Below are 14139 nucleotides of genomic sequence, written 5' to 3'. Positions count from 1 at the left end.
GCGTGCGTGCGTTTCCCAGACGTGGAGGACGGATAGGGCAATCCACCAAGAAATGCTCGGTACTGGCACAGTAAAGACAGAGATTTTCTTCCCTACGGCGATTCCTCTCTTCCTGGGTCAGGCGAGACCGATCCACTTGCATGGCCTCCTCGGCGGGAGGCCCAGGCGTAGATTGCAACGGATACTGTGGGAGAGGTGCCCAGAGATCTAAGTCTTTTTCCTGGCGGAGCTCTTGGTGTCGCTCAGAAAAACGCATGTCAATGCGGGTAGCCAAATGGATGAGTTCTTGGAGGTTGGCAGGAATCTCTCGTGCGGCCAGCACATCCTTGATGCGACTGGATAGGCCTTTTTTAAAGGTCGCGCAGAGAGCCTCGTTATTCCATGATAACTCGGAAGCAAGAGTACGAAATTGGATGGCGTACTCGCCCACTGAAGAATTACCCTGGACCAGGTTCAACAGGGCAGTCTCGGCAGAAGAAGCTCGGGCTGGCTCCTCGAAGACACTCCGGACTTCAGCGAAGAAGGACTGGACTGTGGCTGTGGCAGGATCATTGCGGTCCCAGAGCGGTGTGGCCCAAGACAAGGCCTTTCCTGAAAGAAGGCTTACTACGAACGCCACCTTAGACCGTTCTGTAGGAAACAAGTCCGACAACATCTCCATATGCAGGGAACACTGAGACAAAAATCCACGGCAGAGTTTAGAGTCCCCATCAAATTTGTCCGGCAGGGACAAGCGGAGGCTAGGAGCGGCCACTCGCTGCGGAGGAGGTGCAGGAGCTGGCGGAGGAGATGGTTGCTGCTGTAGCAGAGGCAGAAGTTGCTGTAACATGGCGGTCAACTGCGACAGCTGCTGTCCTTGTTGGGCAATCTGCTGCGATTGCTGAGCGACCACCGTGGGAAGGTCAGCGAGACTTGGCAGCGGCACCTCAGCGGGATCCATGGCCGGATCTACTGTCACGATTCGGCTTACGGGTTGTGGATCCGCTGTGTCAGCGAGGGATTGGCGTGGACCGTGCTAGTGGACCGGTTCTAAGAGGCTACTGGTTTTCACCAGAGCCCGCCGCAAAGCGGGATGGTCTTGCTGCGGCAGTAGCAACCAGGTCGTATCCACTAGCAACGGCTCAACCTCGCTGACTGCTGAGAAGGCGTGGGACAGAAGGACTAGGCAGAGGCAAGGTCAGACGTAGCAGAAGGTCGGGGGCAGGCGGCAAGGTTCGTAGTCAGGATGGATAGCAGAAGTTCAGGTAACACAGGCTTTGGACACACTAAACGCTTTCACTGGCACAAGGCAACAAGATCCGGCCAGGGAGTGCAGGGGCAGTGAGCAGATATAGTCAGGAAGCAGGTGGGAGCCAATTAAGCTAATTGGGCCAGGCACCAATCATTGGTGCACTGGCCCTTTAAGTCTCAGAGAGCTGGCGCGCGCGCGCCCTAGAGAGCGGGGCCGCGCGCGCCAGCACATGACAGCAGAGGACCGGGACGGGTAAGTGACCTGGGATGCGATTCGCGAGCGGGCGCGTCCCGCTGTGCGAATCGCATCCCCGACGGCCATGACAGTGCAGCGCTCCTGGTCAGCGGGACTGACCGGGGCGCTGCGGGGAGAGAGACGCCGTGAGCGCTCCGGGGAGAAGCGGGGACCCGGAGCGCTAGGCGTAACACAAACATCACTGCTCTAGAGGAGATCTGCATGGAAGATCGGGCCAAAATACCAGCAACAGTGTGTGAAAACCTTGTGAAGACTTACAGAAAACATTTGACCTCTGTCATTGCCCACAAAGGGTATATAACGAAATATTGACCAAATACCTATTTTCCACCATAATTTGAAAATAAATTCTTTAAAAATCAGACAAAGTGATTTTATGGATATTTTTTTTTCCCCATTATGTCTCTCCTAGTTGTGGTATACCTATGATGAAAATTACAGGCCTCTCTCATCTTTTTAAGTGGGAGCACAATTGGTGGATGACTAAATACTTTTTTCCCTTACTGTATGTTGAGCATGTAGAAATGTACACCAAGGGCCCACTGTTATATGAGTTTATCCCTGGACACCTGGATCTTAATTATAATGTTATTATTATGTAAATCAAGTGTAGATTAATTGCTTTGATTGTTTATAGTTGTTTATTTTTTTTTATTACTACCATGTGTTTTTATTTTTTATTGCTTTCATGTCATTATGTTTTTATATTCGCTTTGAGCGCATTACCTTAATTTTTATTGCTTCGATGAATTATGTATAATGTATTTTTATGTTTCAGTCATTACTGACCTTTACATAGCTGAGGTGCAGGTAGCAGTCATCATTAAAAGTATCGTAAATAACAAGTGTATTAGAAGGATGCCTAGAAGGTGGTTAATTTTATTGTGGGTATGTATATCAAACTTGTGAACTTGGTAACCCTCATTGCATTGTAATATAGATGAGCCACAAAATTAAACTCTCGATGAAGAAATGGGGGCCTTTTATATAACTACTGTATGTTCTTATAATTTATGTGTATGTGAATATCTAGTAATATATATGTTCTCTAACCTTACAATATTAATTCATTCTAAGAGGCCTGTTGCAGCTTTAAAACAATAAGAAAGATAATAAATTAGTAAGCAGATAACTAATCTGAATAAAAGTCCATACATACAGAAGTCACAAATCTTGCTGAATTTTCTTAGCAGATCCGTGCTGCCCGGAAAAGGCACTTATTTTATGTGAATTTTACTGTGGAAATAAGCAATAAAAAAAATTGTAGAGAAAAGCACAGTACATGCAGCATAAGTAAAGAGCAACACAATACATACAGCACAAGTAGAGAACAGTGCAGGAGGAAAGCAGCGCAGTACATGAAGCTCAAGTAGAGAGCAGCACAGTACATACAGCACAGGTAGAGAGCAACACAATACAGAGAGCAGCACAGTACATACAGCACAGGTAGAGAACAACACAATACAGAGAGCAGCACAGTACATACAGCACAGGTAGAGAGCAACACCATACAGAGAGCATCACAGTACATGCAGCACAGGTAGAGAGCAACACAATACAGAGAGCAGCACAGTACATACAGCACAGGTAGAGAGCAACAAAATACAGAGAGCAGCACAGTACATAAAGCACAGGTAGAGAGCAGCACAGTACATACAGCACAGGTAGAGAGCAACACAATACAGAGAGCAGCACAGTACATGCAGCACAGGTAGAGAGCAGCACTATACAGAGAGCAGCACAGTACATACAGCTCAGGTAGAGAGCAACACAATACAGAGAGCAGCACAGTACATAAAGCACAGGTAGAGAGCAACACAATACAGAGAGCAGCACAGTACATACAGCTCAGGTGGAGAGCAACACAATACAGAGAGCAGCACAGTACATGCAGCACAGGAAGAGAGCAACACAATACAGAGAGCAGCACAGTACATGCAGCACAGGTAGAGAGCAACACAATACAGAGAGCAGCACAGTACATACAGCACAGGTAGAGAGCAACACAATACAGAGAGCAGCACAGTACATAAAGCACAGGTAGAGAGCAACACAATACAGAGAGCAGCACAGTACATGCAGCACAGGAAGAGAGCAACACAATACAGAGAGCAGCACAGTACATGCAGCACAGGTAGAGAGCAACACAATACAGAGAGCAGCACAGTACATACAGCACAGGTAGAGAGCAACACTATACAGAGAGCAGCACAGTACATACAGCACAGGTAGAGAGCAACACTATACAGAGAGCAGCACAGTACATGCAGCACAGGTAGAGAGCAACACAATACAGAGAGCAGCACAGTACATAAAGCACAGGTAGGGAGCAGCACAGTACATACAGCACAGGTAGAGAGCAACACAATACAGAGAGCAGCACAGTACATGCAGCACAGGTAGAGAGCAGCACTATACAGAGAGCAGCACAGTACATACAGCTCAGGTAGAGAGCAACACTATACAGAGAGCAGCACAGTACATACAGCACAGGTAGAGAGCAACACAATACAGAGAGCAGCACAGTACAAACAGCACAGGTAGAGAGCAACACAATACAGAGAGCAGCACAGTACATACAGCACAGGTAGAGAGCAACACTATACAGATAGCAGCACAGTACACGCAGCTCAGGTAGAGAGCAACACAATACAGAGAGCAGCACAGTACATACAGCACAGGTAAAGAGCAGCACAGTACTAGTGTTGAGTGGCATAGGCCATATTCGAATTTGCAATATTTCGCAAATATATGAACGAATATTCATCATATATTCGCTAAATTTGCACATTCTGAATATTCGCGTTTTTTTCGAATATGCGTAAATTCGCATATGCGAAAATTTGCATATGTGAAAATTTATGAACCTTTATAGCAAGTATTCCAGTGTAACTTGATAGAAGCAGCAGAAGGGAGAGATCAATAGTTACGAATATTCGCATATGCGAATATTCGCCCGGAGGTCTCACACAGTAGTATTAGAGCTTTCTTTAGACCACAAAAGCTGGAATCAGAGAGGGATGATCACTGTGATGTGTACTGTGAAAAGCAAAAAAAAAAAGCGAATATTCGTAATTTCGAATGTATAGTGCTATATTCGTGAATATGCGATATTCGCGAATAAAATTCAACTTACGAATATTCGCGAGCAACATTACACAGTACATGCAGCACAGGAAGAAAGCAGCGCAGTACATGAAGCTCAAGTATAGAGCAACACAGGACAAACAGCACAGGTAGAGAGCAACACAATACAGAGAGCAGCACAGTACATACAGCACAGGTAGAGAGCAACACAATACAGAGAGCAGCACAGTACATACAGCACAGGTATAGAGCAACACTGTACAGAGAGCAGCAAGGTACATACAGCACAGGTAGAGAGCAGCACAATACAGAGAGCAGCACAGTACATACAGCACAGGTAGAGAGCAACACAATAAGGAGAGCAGCACAGTACGTACAGCACAGGTAGAGAGCAACACTCTACAGAGAGCAGTACAGTACATACAGCACAGGTAGAGAGCAACACAATAAGGAGAGCAGCACAGTACGTACAGCACAGGTAGAGAGCAACACAATACAGAGAGCAGCACAGTACATACAGCACAGGCAGAGAGCAACACTGTACAGAGAGCAGCAAGGTACATACAGCACAGGTAGAGAGCAGCACAATACAGAGAGCAGCACAGTACATACAGCACAGGCAGAGAGCAACACTCTACAGAGAGCAGCACAGTACATACAGCACAGGTAGAGAGCAACACAATAAGGAGAGCAGCACAGTACGTACAGCACAGGTAGAGAGCAACACTCTACAGAGAGCAGTACAGTACATACAGCACAGGTAGAGAGCAACACAATAAGGAGAGCAGCACAGTACGTACAGCACAGGTAGAGAGCAACACAATACAGAGAGCAGCACAGTACATACAGCACAGGTAGAGAGCAACACAATACAGAGAGCAGCACAGTACATACAGCACAGGTAGAGAGCAGCACAGTACATGCAGCACAGGTAGAGAGCAACACAATACGGAGAGCAGCACAGTACATGTAGCACAGGTATAGAGCAGTACTGTACATATATATATATATATATATATATATATATATATAAACTTAAATTACCATTAATGCTTTTTTTTTTTTTAAATCTTATAATTAGACCTTAAAGGTCATCAGAAAAAACATATTGTTTTTCCATTTTATTATGATTATTTTAAAATGGTCCAGAAACCTTAAAGTTTTGATTTCGGCTACTAGGCCTAAAACGAAGCTGAGACTTATTGCTCTCTCTGTGATTTCAGTAAGGAGCCTTCTTGTATAGTGATCAGTACAGCATTACAGTGAGAGAGGATGCAAATATATAGATAACACAGCATTCACAATAGCTAAAGTTCAGACTTCCCCTCCGTTTGTAATGACATTTGCAAAGGTCACAGAGCATAACCAGACACTTTCCCATTCGTGTCAATGGGACAGCTTCAGTCTATTCTTGTCTATGTCCATGGGGATTGCCATAAAGTATATCACAAAAAATAAAAAATAAAAAATATTAAAAGATTAAATAGGAACCAATAAGAAAAAAAGACATGCTCTAGTATCTGGCTCTAAAAATCCCAGTTATACATTCCCTATAAATAGTTTCATACATCTTGATAACATGCCATGTATTCTGTGGTAATATTCTTGGGTGTAGTTGATTTTATAGGCTTCACATTTTTTTATATTTGTCTGTACAAGTTATCAGGTTTCTTTATTTGTAGAGATGAGCAAATCGAAGTTGACGAACCCGAATTCATTACGAATTTCATGAAAAATTTGATTTGCAAGGAATACGAATATCGCCGCGATTCTATTGCGCAAATCGCTTCATTAAACTCCATTTTACAGCATTCCGGGCTATTGGAGACCTAAGATGGCGGATCCATATGTGAGTACATGGGGCAGGGGATTATGGGAGGGCGGGAAACAGCGGCGGGAATGAAGGCAGGCGGGCTGACCCTGAATCACATGTGAGATGCAGCCTATCAGTGTTCACTGACCCCTGTGATGTCACAGCCCCTATATAATCAGCGGCCATCTTGCCTCTCTTCATTTCATCTATGCACTCAGATGGAGAGGACGGGACTGTGTGTGTGTGAATAGCTCATACCACAGCGTTACACTGCAACTGCTAGTCACATCAACATTAGGGAAAGGCAGGAGTGCAGAGTGCTGTGCTGTTACACTGAGAAGGATCATTGATTGCTAAACCTCCTATTCACGTTATTGAGCATTGCAGCAGAGAGGGGCAGATAGCTGTCAGCTGCCTCATACAGATCTCCAAGCTGCCTGAACTTTCTGAAGCATCTTATCTCCTCATTGTTCAGCCCAATTGAGTTTATTTTTTATTTGCTCCACAAATCTTCTGCTGCTCAGAATTGTGTGACAGAGTGCAATTTAGGGTTTAATCCCTGGATTTTTTTTGCGGTGCTGCACTGTTGGGTCCTGCTGCTGTTCACAAATACATGATTGTTCAGTGGACTGTAGTGCATTTGTACCATTTTGTACCTGTTATAAGTAAAGGGAAGTCGTCCAGCTCACCACCGCCGCCTCAGTGCACGGACTCGTGCGGACACCACGAAGACGGGTAAGTAGAAAATTGAAGAATGTCCAGCACAAAAGCACGATGCAAGAAGATGATTTATTGTGAATTCACATAGCAAACAGCAACATGGATCATGGAGTAGAGTGATGCGTTTCAGCAACCTTAGTCGCCTTACCTGTTAATCTGTAACAGGGCTGGCAACATACTGTGCAAGTCCAAACAATACTATTCACCGGCTGTTTTTTAATTTTTTTTATAGTTTTTCCTGCGTATAGTTACGCATATATAACTGCCCTCATCATAGGTACATGCAAGTACCATTTAGTACCTGTTAAGCTGTCAAGGACCTACATACTGTGAAAGGACAGCCGTAAGTAATCACCTGCTGCTGTTCTAGACAAATACTGTTTAAAGAGTAGTGTAGCATATTGTAATACCCTCATAAACGCACTAAGTTTGTCAGGCAGAGAAGTGCCAGGACGTGCACAGAGGAGTGGCAGAGGCCTAAATACTTCAGGCAGAGTTGGCAGCAGACTTGGGGCGAGTGGCAGCAGGAGTCGCAGCAAGAGGCCTGAGCTTCGTTATCAGCCAACGGTCGTGTCTCCACCAGCAACCCATCTGCCGTCCTGGATTGGTTAACACGCTCATCCACATAATCACAAGTGACATCTGACACCCCCAGTCAACAGTCGGTGGGTTCCTCAGACACAACCCTCAGTTGGCATGGCCCGGGAGCAGTCCGTGTCCTCCCATTGCCTCTGTCCTATGCTGTTCCCTCTCCTAAAGAAGTATCTTATGCTGTGGGTTCAGCTCCACTATTTACTAAAGACTATCTAATAGAGGACAGTCAGCAGCTACTGGACTGGAGGCGGTGTTGCAAGTGTTCAGGGTTCTGAAGCAGACACTGTTGGGGAACCTGAGGAGGACATCAGTGACGTGCACACAACTGTTGATGATGATGAAGCCGATTGCAATTGGGAGCCGGGTGCAGAAGGGACTTCATCATCATCAGGAGAAGAGAGTTGCAGGTTGCCCTTGAGGCAGACAGTCTTTGAGCCTGTCGGTGTGTTCAAAAGTGCACGGCAGCGCCGACGTGTGGAGCTGTAACTACGGGCAGGGACAATACTTGTCTTTTACGGGTCACTGGATAAATGTGGTTCCTGCACAGCCACAACAGCAACTTGGACAAGTCACCCTGCTTCCTCCTCCACGCTCTCGCTCCCAGGCAGTTGGTCCTGTTACAGTATGCGATGCCGCCTCCTCATGGTCCACCGTGTCCTCGGCCTCCACTGCACGTCCAAATCTCGGTGGCCCTTCATTGTACCATGTGTGTAGGGCACAGCGGTGTCAAGCTGTTCTTCACATGGTTTGCCTTGGCGAAAGGAGTCACACAGAGGAGGAACTGCTAAAGTTCATTCGTAAAGAAATCCGAGTATGGCTTTCTCCACGAAATCTTGAAATGGGAACCATGGTGACCGACAACGGAAAGAACATTGTGTCCGCGCTGCGACAAAGAAGTGTGAAACATGCGCCCTGCATGGCACACGTGTTCAATCTGGTTGTCAAGCACTTCCTCAAGTCTTCACCCCATTTGCAAAACATCCTGAAAATGGCAAGGAAACTGCATGTACTTCAGCCACTCGTACACCGTCAAGCCCACCTTCCTTGAGCTGCAGCGTCAGAACGGTATCCCACAACATAGTCTTATTTGTGACGTTGCCACACGTTGGAATTCCACCCTCCATATGTTGGACAGACTATACGAACAAAGAAAAGCCATCACCGATTTCTTGATGATCCAAGCAGATAGGAGTACTCCCCTGTGTAACTTCAATGTGAACCAGTGGCAGCTCATACGTGACACCTGCCGTTTGCTGAGGCCCTTTGAGGAAGCCACATTATTTGTGAGTCGCATGGATTATGCCATGAACGACGTAATTCCACTCCTACATTTCCTACAACAAATGATTGAAACCATGGCTGGTCATGGCAATGGAGATGTTGCGCCTACATCTCAAGGCTACATGAGCCCTGTGGGGGCTGAACTGGAGGAGGAGGATGATGAGGGGCAGAGCTGAGCACAGTTTAGGTTGGATGAGATGGCCGGTGTTTCTAGTCTTCGGACAGGAGAGGAGGAGCAGGAGAAGCCAGAGGAGCTGGAGGGTTATGAGGAAGTTGAGACAGAGGACCCAGACACACCGTGGCAGTATGCAGTGGAGATGGAGGCGGGTAGTCCCTCCGAGTCACTGGCGCAAATGGCACGATGCATGCTCAGTTGCTTGCATAGTGACCCCCGAATTGTCAAAATTCGTCAGCGGGATGACTTCGGGATCTTCACCTTTTATTAGACCCTCGCTATCGTCCCAAAATGGGGGGCCTTTTTTACACCCAGTGAGATGGAGGACAAACTGACCTACTACAGAGAGATTCCACGTAGTCAGTTGGCTGATGCCTATCGGCCACATGGTCCATCCACTCGCAGGTCTGACTCGGGGGGCCCTCTGCGCTCACCTTCCACTGCCATGGCTGCTGGGGAGGGGAGGGGTGGAAGGAGCAGTACCAGCTCAATCAGCAGCAGCCTGAGTCTACAGTCTCTCATGAGTAGCTTTCTTCACCCGCATAGTGAAGCTACTCATCAGCAGCAGGTGGACATGGAGCAGGACCTGAACCAGCAGGTGGTGGCATACATTGACATGGCCATGCCAACAACCATTGAAGATCCGCTGGACTTCTGGGCAGCAAAACTTAAATTTAATAAATTTAGAAATATAAATTTCTACAATTGTTTCTACAAGTGTTTTTTTTGGAGGGATTGTGAAGCCCTAGTGTGTACTCATGCATCAGCCAACTCCAGGCTGTGTCATCCAGGCAACATATAGGTAGCACCCGCTGTCCTAAATATTCTTAAAATTATTTTAAAAATAGTTGTTTTTTCTTTGGGATTCTGAAGCCCTGGTGTGTACTTAATGCTGCTTCCTGCTACACTCTGTCAGCCCGTTGGTCCTGCGACAGTCTGCTACTCCGCCTCCACATCCTCCACTGTTTCCTAAGCCTCCACTGCCCGGACAAGTCTCAGTGGCCCTTCAGCATACCATGTGTGCAGGTCACAGCAGTGTCACACTGTTCTTCACATGGTTTGCCTTGGCGAGAAGTCTTGGAAACAATGGCCGGTCAGGGCAATGGAGACGTTTCGCCTAAATCTCACAGCCACATGAGCCCTGTGGGGGCTTGTTGGATTTGGTCCTTCGTACCCACACGCTGGGGTCCGGGACACGCAATGGTTGTTTTAAATTTCAAATAAAAAAATGATGGCGCTGCTGGGCCTGGGTCTGTTAATTTCAAATTTGCTCATGGGTAGCACCCGCTATCCAAAATCTTTTTCAAAAATTTCTAAAATTGTGGTGTTTTTGGGGGGGGATTGTGAAGCCCTGGTGTGTACTCGTGCATCAGCCAACTCCAGGCTGTGTCATTCAGGCAATATATGGGTTACTGATGCCGCTGTTGGGCCTGGGTCTGGGAATTTCAAATGTTCTCATAGGTAGCATCCGCAATCCAAAATCTTCTGTTGAAATTTCTTAATTCATCTTTTAATCTTAGGGATTGTGAAGGTCTCCTCATGCTGCAAACACCTCCACGCTGTGTCATTCAGCCACTATATGGTGTCCTCATGCTTCAGCCTCATCCAAGCTGTGTCATTCAGCCACTAAATGGTCTCCTCATGCTGCCAACACCTCCACGCTGTCATTCAGTCACCATATGGTCTCCTGACACTGATGCCACCACCAGGCTCTGTCATTGTGCTGCTGTGCGGCAGTGATTCTAAAAGCGATGCCGGTAATCTGCATGTTATTCTGAATAACAGTATTATTTCACTAACCCAGCGCACTCCATATGTGTTTTAGAACACAGCAAAGTGTTCTATACCCCTATAGAGGCTGTATGTAGGCTAGAAATAGCCTTTTTTAATATAGATTCGCCGCAAACCACGTTATCTTGATCTGTGCAATGTAGGTGCTTCTTTTGAAAGCTGTGTAACATGCTCTTATCCTTCGGGCTATTCTGGTTGTATTGTTAATATTAATGCAGTTGCTTATATCTTAAAGGGGTACTCCACTGCTCAGCGTTTGGAACAAACTGTTCCGAATGCTGGAGCCGGCGCTGGGAGCTCATGATGTCATAGTACCGCCCCACTCATGATGTCACACCCCACCCCCTCAATGCAAGTCTATGGGAGTCAATGCAAGTCTATAACTGTCACGCCCCCTCCCATAGACTTGCATTGAGGGGGCGGGGCTATGACATCATGAGCTCCCAGGGCCGACTCCGGCCTTCGGAACAGTTTGTTCCAAACGCTGAGCAGCGGAGTACCCCTTAAAGTGTAAAAAAAAAAAAAAGAACAAAACAAACGTGTAAGGCGGGAGATGAGTCAGTTTTATCCTCATAGAATTAAAGGGGTTGTCCAGGAAAAAACTTTTTTGTATATATCAACTGGCTCAAGAAAGTTACAGATTTGTAAATTACTTCAATAAAAAAATCTTAATCCTTTCAGTACTTGTGAGCTTCTGAAGTTAAGGTTGTTCTTTTCTGTCTAAATCCTCTCTGATGACACCTGTCTCGGGAAACACCCAGTTTAGAAGCAAATCCCCATAGCAAACCTTTCCTAAATTGAGCATTTCCTGAGACAGGTGTCATCAGAGAGCAGCACTTAGACAGAAAAGAACAACCTTAACTTCAGAAGCTCATAAGTACTGAAAGGATTAAGATTTTTTTAATAGAAGTAATTTACAAATCTGTTTAACTTTCTGGAGCCAGTTGATATATATATACACACACACACACACATATATATATATATACATATATATATATATATATATATATATATATATATAATTTTTATTTTTTTTATATTTTTTTTTTTCCTGGAATACCCCTTTAACTCAGTTAACAAACATAAGAAAGGCAGCTAAGCAACAAGGTTCCCCGCCGGCTCCTTTTCATAGTTTGTTGGTAGCCATACATGTTGGTTCCACACCCACAGTAAGAATGAAAAGATTTAGCTTATATCTTAGCTAAGGTACATTACTATTTCTATGGTGTAAATACAATTTTTTATCTACTTTTATGATTTATTTTTTTTTTCTATTCTCAGCAAAACTATTCCATTTTTTTATACTCTTAATCCAGTATTAGTACAGCTAAATAGTGTTGGGCGCGAATATTTGCAATGCGAATATTTATTGCGAATATCGCATATTTGGGAATTCACGAATATTGTGAATATACCGCTAAATATTCGCAATTACGAATATTCACTTTTTTTCACAGTACACATCACAGTGATCATCCCTCCCTGCTTCCAGCTTGTGGTGTAAACAAGGCTCCAATACTAATTACTGTGTCAGACTGGCGGGCACCCGAAAATTCGCATAATTCGAATGCAAATTTCCACGCATATTGATCCCTCCCTTCTTTTAGCTCTTTTATCACACGATATTGCGCATACGAATTTTATGGTGAATGCGCATGCAAATTTCATGGCACGCAAATTTTGCGAATATATTACAAATATTCGTCCATATATTCGCAAAATATCGCGAATTCGAATATGGCCTATGCCGCTCAACACTACAACTAAAGTCTTATCAGTTATGTTTATGGCTGAAGGATCACAGCTCTGGGAGTTCTGTCATTAGTGCAGAAGAACTTGCTCCGATGGTATATTGCATAACAAACAACAACGGGTACTAACGCGTTCCAATGGCTTTGAATGGGGTCCATGGGGTTTCCGTCTGGTGCCCGTTGTTTTGCAAGAATTGAGTAGAGAGAATGGAGCTCTGAACACAGATGTGAACAAGTCCTTTACATTACACAAAAACTCATGCAGACCTGTGAAACATTTTTTAACCCCTTAAGGACGCAGGACGTAAATGTACGTCCTGGTGAGGTGGTACTTAACGCACCAGGACGTACATTTACGTCCTAAGCATAACCGCGGGCATCGGAGCGATGCCCGTGTCATGCGCGGCTGATCCCGGCTGCTGATCGCAGCCAGGGACCCGCCGGCAATGGCCGACGCCCGCGATCTCGCGGGTGTCCGCCATTAACCCCTCAGGTGCCGGGATCAATACAGATCCCGGCATCTGCGGCAGTTCGCGATTTAAATGAACGATCGGATCGCCCGCAGCACTGCTGCGCGGATCCGATCATTCATAACGCCGCACGGAGGTCCCCTCTCCTTCCTCCGTGCGGCTCCCGGCGTCTCCTGCTCTGGTCTGTGATCGAGCAGACCAGAGCAGGAGATGACCGATAATACTGATCTGTTCTATGTCCTATACATAGAACAGATCAGTATTAGCAATCATGGTATTGCTATGAATAGTCCCCTATGGGGACTATTCAAGTGTAAAAAAAATGTAAAAAAATGTAAAAGTAAAAGTAAAAAAAAAGTGAAAAATCCCCTCCCCCAATAAAAAAGTAAAACGTCCGTTTTTTCCTATTTTACCCCCAAAAAGCGTAAAAAACATTTTTTATAGACATATTTGGTATTTCCGCGTGCGTAAATGTCCGAACTATTAAAATAAAATGTTAATGATCCCGTACGGTGAACGGCGTGAACGAAAAAAATAAAAAAAAGTCAAATTCCTACTTTTTTAATACATTTTATTTAAAAAAAAATTATAAAAAATGTATTAAAAGTTTTTTATATGCAAATGTGGTATCAAAAAAAAGTACAGATCATGTCGCAAAAAATGAGCCCCCATACCGCCACTTATACGGAAAAATAAAAAAGTTAGAGGTCATCAAAATAAAGGGATTATAAACGTACTAATTTGGTTAAAAAGTTTGTGATTTTTTTTAAGCGCAACAATAATATAAAAGTATATAATAATGGGTATCATTTTAATCGTATTGACCCTCAGAATAAAGAACACATGTCATTTTTACCATAAATTGTACGGCGTGAAACAAAACCTTTCAAAATTAGCAAAATTGCGTTTTTCGTTTTAATTTCCCCACAAAAATAGTGTTTTTTGGTTGCGCCATACATTTTATGATA

General features: G+C 44.9%; 1 protein-coding gene across 2 annotated transcripts in view; it reads right to left on the bottom strand.

Annotated features, from left to right (window-relative positions):
* EMP1 (epithelial membrane protein 1) overlaps positions 1 to 14139 on the bottom strand; it is a 240668-nt gene that overhangs the window by 190342 nt on the left and 36187 nt on the right. Inside the window, exon 2 of one of the 2 annotated variants that reach the window (XM_056523802.1) lies at positions 2646 to 2722. The exons of the other annotated variant lie outside the window; for it this stretch is intronic. The gene's annotated coding sequence lies outside the window, so the exon portion shown is untranslated. The remainder of the gene's footprint in view (positions 1 to 2645; positions 2723 to 14139) is intronic. 2 annotated transcript variants of the gene reach the window in all.

The sequence above is a fragment of the Hyla sarda genome, chromosome 6 (assembly GCF_029499605.1).
Source record: "Hyla sarda isolate aHylSar1 chromosome 6, aHylSar1.hap1, whole genome shotgun sequence".
In the NCBI taxonomy this organism is placed as follows: domain Eukaryota; kingdom Metazoa; phylum Chordata; class Amphibia; order Anura; family Hylidae; genus Hyla; species Hyla sarda.
Note: the sequence above shows the minus strand (reverse complement) of the source record. Positions and strands in the feature narration are given on the sequence as shown.